The sequence below is a fragment of the Lepeophtheirus salmonis genome, chromosome Z, assembly GCF_016086655.4.
Source record: "Lepeophtheirus salmonis chromosome Z, UVic_Lsal_1.4, whole genome shotgun sequence".
Lineage (NCBI taxonomy): Eukaryota > Metazoa > Arthropoda > Copepoda > Siphonostomatoida > Caligidae > Lepeophtheirus > Lepeophtheirus salmonis.
In genome coordinates, this window is record NC_092584.1 from 10,651,085 (window position 1) to 10,657,084 (window position 6,000).

A 6,000-nucleotide genomic window follows, 5' to 3' on the forward strand; every position below is an offset into this window, starting at 1 on the left:
TCATTAAAGGCGTTATGAATACGTTTTGAGTTTTAGGGGATTTAATATATTGATCTGGGGAATAACCACCATCTAATGACAAATCTGACCATTTATCAAGGTCATCTAGTACTTTGTTTAAAGTTAATGGTATCTAATATTTGTTATAGAACATATTCAAAAAAAATTATAATAGCAAGACATGAAGTAGTTGAACAACGATCGTTGCGCTCACATTTAAAAAAATTAAATCCTCATATGGATGACATGAACTTATCCATATTTTTAATAAATACATTTTTTAAAGATAAGATGTTACTACAGTGTTTCAAATTTCTACAAAGTATTTATTATAATAATTTAGTATAAAATTACCTATTTGATCTCAACACACTTTTTTTTATAAAGTACTAACGCTTTTCAGACAATAGTTAATGTTAATTATTGGAAAAAAAATGAGGCAGTAAAATGAAGAAAAAGTACTTTTATTTTGTGCAGTTATAATCAAATTCACTCATTCGTTTTACAATAAAAAGGTTTTGAATTTAGCATTTTTTAGGTTGCAATAGCTTTAGGAGTGCCTTACATGAGCTGATATTAAATAAAAACTGTTTTTGTGGGTAGTGATGGATTTTTTGAGGATCATTATTTTTTCATTGTCAACTAAACTGATATTGCTTGAATTATTGACTATTTTGCTATCAGTTGAGATAATTTTATCAAAATTTAAAACTCACTTATCATAGAGAAACTTGAGATATTGTAATAGCCAATACAAAAGGAACAGATGTAACAAATTGTTCATCGCATTTTTCATTCTTTTGTATTATTTAATATATTTACACTATACATCAAAAATGTCTCATCGCCATTACAAGATACTACAAAGGGTTTTGAGAGTGAATTAATACGATAAATCATATTCATTTGTATTTATTAAAAATCTGATTAAAGATTAGTTCAATATATCATATTGAAATTTAATAATTTCGCATCATGAAAATTTATATATTCATCAGAAAATATCCTTTTAGTACATTCCCTAACTGTTATAACCGTCCTTGGCCATACGTAGACAATTGACTGTTATTACTTTTAAATAGATTTAAACAATAGCAAACAAATATATGTTGCATATTAACCAAAAAAATTACGAATGTTCTCGGTATCTCTTACTTTTTACAATAAGACAGCAAAGATGAAATAGACTCATTTATTATAAAATATTCCTAAATAAGTGGAAAATAGTGCAGAAGGTTTCACAAGTTGAATAATTTTATGCATAACCACTATGATATGTTTTAGAAAATAACCCAATTCCAACATTATTTATTTTTTGCTCTTAATCTCCTCATAAAGAAGATTTTATGTTGCTTAAAATATGGGACATTCATTTTATATTTATTTGTAGTAGGTAGTTAGGATATTAACAGTTTATATGATAATTATAAGGATGGGTCTGGCTAATAACCAAACACTTCGACTCTTATATCAATGAAAAAACTAAAGACAATCTTAGTACTAACTTTAAAAACTATCAAATAGAGATTGAGACCATTGTTTAATTTTTAATAAGTCATCTCTCAATTAATAGGATATGCCCAATGGACATTGTCCATTAACGTGTCCCATAAAATTAAAAGTAATTTTTTAAAAATGCATACCCACATTTTTTTTTCTATTTGATCTTAGCTACTCAATTCTCTAAGACAAGGATAACCGGTGCCAACGATCTTAGAGTCCATTTAAGGACTTGATTGTAGGGTGGACCGAGAAATTTGCATTCAAATAAAGATTACAGAAAAAGTACTCATCTTAATTGTATTTTAACTCGTTCCACTATTATTAAATAGATGTATGTCCGTGGTGTAAGAATTTGGGTTTTTTAATTTGAAATATCTTCTAGTAAGTCAGTGAAACGTGTTTCAACTTTTCCTGGTTCACCCTACTCTATATAAAGTGACAATGTTGAGTTTATCTTTGAACATTGATAAATAATAGAACTCTATCTTCATATATTAGGATTATTTTTACTTTATAACGTAATAAATTAATGTTATTGGATATATTTTCTTCTAAGTGTTTTATTTTTTACTGAGGATATATTTCCTTGTGTTCATTAACACAACGTAGTACAAATTGCTTTTGTTTCTCATCCGCTGTAATTAACCCTTTTAGATCCACAAGGAATTGGAAAGAAAATCTTTTTCATCATATTAAAACTAAGAACTGGGTTTAAACGGTAATTCTTTAGTCAATAATAAATATTATATTTACACTATGCAGTTCAATTCTTTACATATATTCATTCTTTTTATATATTTTAAATTTCGAATTCAATCAAGGAATAATTTATTTTGGAAGAGGGATGAATATTATTATAATATGTGAGACATTGTAAAGAAATTCCTATCTCTGAATAAACATAAAGCTTGGCTACAAGCCATGCAAATTACCGCAGTCCGATTTTCTTTATTTTTGCTTGCACAGTAGGCAAATTTTATTCTTTTTTGTTTAAACTACGCTGAATATCCACCATGATTTTCCATTTTGTGAGATACACTTTTTTTTTTTCGTTGGTCTAGAAGATTTAATTACCTTTTGACACCCTTCAAAATATATTATCAGACTCTTGGCAATTACAATTTTGTAGTCATGAAGCGATAATTTATTCGATATTTAATATTTTAAACGATATAACTATTAGCACATGCTTTATAAAGAAGGTTAAAGAAGATTCTGAGAGAAAATCGGGTAGATGACTTGCAATCTAAGTGGTATGAAGCTGTTCTTTGATCCATGAGATCGACTCCCCCATGCCTTTGTTGTAGAACTATAAGATACAGATAATTTAGAACCTGATCCTTTTCCTCTTCTTTGAATATTATTAGCTCATTCATCCCTTCCAATGCAGATTATACAAGAATAACTGATCTATTGTCTATCTATTTACATATGATTACGTTTCCCGAAAAAAGAACCTCGCTATTACATTATTCCATTTCCTTATCATTAGTCATAGTCTATTTCATAGAACCGTTCCAATTCCAAAAAAAAATTCTTTCATACAGTTTTTCAATCAAAGAAAGACTCAAAAAAGTTGTCAAAGTAAACAGTGAAATACGTTCCCTTCTAGGCTCTTTGTCATTTCGAGAACAACTTCTTCAAGCAACCACAAGATTGAATTCGGATGTCTGTTTTATTTCCAAGGTACATATCTGTTTGATATAGAAACCCTGTTTTGCTGGTATAACGATACCAAAATTTGAAACGTTATTTGATGTACTTAGATTATATATACTGCTTCATAGATGAACGCCCTTTAAACTTAAATCATATGCTCATGTATGCTTTGCTCATTATCATTGGACAAGTTTTTTGAGAATCGTTCGTGCAGATAAGTGGTATGAATTTGCATGCTTTATCCCTCGTATCATCTTTAAAATTATCAGCAAAGTGAAGATTTCGAAATATCTCCATAAAACGGCATCTTGTAATAGTGTTTTGAATGCCGTTACTGCCAATAAAATCGTCCATTCGCCAATATTCTGCAATAGTATATAGCTTATTAATTGATATTACAAAGTTGATGCCCAGAAATGCCTTCATTTCTTCATTACTAACTGAAAAAGTGCGTCCATTTTGTTGAGCACAGATGTTCGACCGAACAACTAATAATTTTATTAACTCTTCTAGTCCCACAACTTGAGAAAAAATATACAATGGAGATACATTTTCACTTTGTTCCCCTTAAATTTTTAGGTCTAGTTTAGAACACTCTCTTTGATTCAATTTCACTTTTCTTGTCCATTTCCCATATCCATTATTTCTTAATTTTGTTCTTAGTGGTTTTTAATCATTTATCACGACGTGAATCTTGGCTTTATGAGTCAATGAAGTATCTGATGCATTCGTTTCTGTATTAATATCTTCATCAGATATAAATTCAATATCAGAGTCATTTAATAAAGTGTGATTGTCTTCTTCATCAGCAGTTTCTACTTCATCCAAAATGCTATAAATTTGGTCACTAATATTGCTGCCAAACATATTAAAATCTCTTTTTTTTTTTTTTTTTTTGTTCTTTACATTATTTTGTATATGAACAACTCTACATTCAATAATTATGGAAAAAATATTCATAATTGTTCAATAATAGTTGAAGGTTATTTCCTTGCTAATCTGTCTACAAATAAAGCGTACTTTAATATGAAGACTCTACAAGAACGAAGCACAAAAGATACGTGTCTGATCATGAACATACTTTTTAAAAAAACAAGAGAAAGAAAATATGTACCCTTGATACCCAGTATCTCAACGACTTTAAACTTATTCAACTTTAGTTTTTTTCATCAAAACAAAGCTAAATATTTATCAAACACTCCTTAAACTAGACAAATATTAAATAACCAATAAAAAAGTTAAATTATACATTAATTATAAAAAATATATGGTGGGTAGAATATTATTTTATCAAATTACAAAAAAGGACATAGTTTGAAGACTTATATAGCAGAAGCAAAGAGTAAAATCATAAATACTTTTTAATAAGTTTTGAATATCTACTATTATTTTTTCTTATAATTTAAAAATATTTTAAATATCATCAAAAATAATGCAATTACGAATGAATGAAAATATGGGACACCAGTGTCCCGTCGATGCAAAAGAGTTAAACCATGGAAGTCTTTCGTAAACTTTTGAAGTATATCTCAGCTGTATTATGAACTGTTCTAAGCATTTACAATTTTTCTCGAGCGTCAATCTAAGTAGAAATACTATCCCATAAAGACGCAGTGTTACAAAAAAAATCATAATCAATTATGGAAGGGGAAAACCGAGTCATGCATTAAAATAAATGTTAAATGTTAAAATACATTGGATCCAAGGCTAAACGTATATTGTTAGAATAAATAAACATATGTATATCTGATAACACTATTTTATTGTCTTGATTTATTTTAAGCTGGGAACTTAATAAGGATATTTTCAGAGAGTACATATATTTCTTTTACAATCAAAGGAGCTAGTTTTAATTTTTGTAATCATTGTCTCTACATACAAAAATATACATAGTTGTATGAGTTTCATTAAATAATATCTCACAATTTTTTTTTATAGCTCACATTTTCAAAAATCTTTTAATTTTCTTTTAGTTGACTATAACATGAAAAATACATAAATATAAATTAAGATTGCCCTTTGGGGGAAACCAAAATCTTCAAATTTATTGTTGCAATACTACTTAATTTGATGACTTTATGTAGCATAAATTCACAATTCATATTCTAAATTTATATATTATATTACAAGGATAATTAATAAGGCAAAAAAAGAAGAAGATTTTTATTTTTTTATTTTCCATACTAAAGTTTAATAACGTATAGTATGTTTGATAAACATTCTACGCACAAACAATATGGATCTCTACAATGAAGGAAATTTGAGTCACAAAAAAATTTATAAAACATCATAATCTTTATTGGTTCATAGAAATATTTTATTGAAGATGATATTTTTTAAAAAATCCACAAATTATTTTTTTGCTTCATATGTATTAAAAAATTGCAATTGTGCTAAAGGTACCGTTCACCAAATTTAATACAATTTTGTAATTGTGCTCTACTTACCTAGCTACAGAATCAATATTAGGTTCCCCTGATTCTGACAAGGATTTTTTATTTTGAGAACAACTGCATCACTCTTATAAAATACATTTTATAAGTAATCCACGTTGTTGCGAAATGGTTTCACCATTTCGGGAACCTTATGCTTGATTTGCTTCAAAATGTAAATAAGTAATTTGAAAAATACATAAAGGTCAGACAAAGAAATGCTTAGCTCCTCCACAAATTAAGGGCCAACAATTTTATTAGACTTTAACTTGTACATATTTGCTTAATCTTATTTGTAATAAATTGTAGTTTAAATTATTGGATATATAATAAAGGTATAAATGAATTGGACATTTGAAATAATAAACCTTAAAAAATAGATATTATGTTCAGAAAATAATGATAG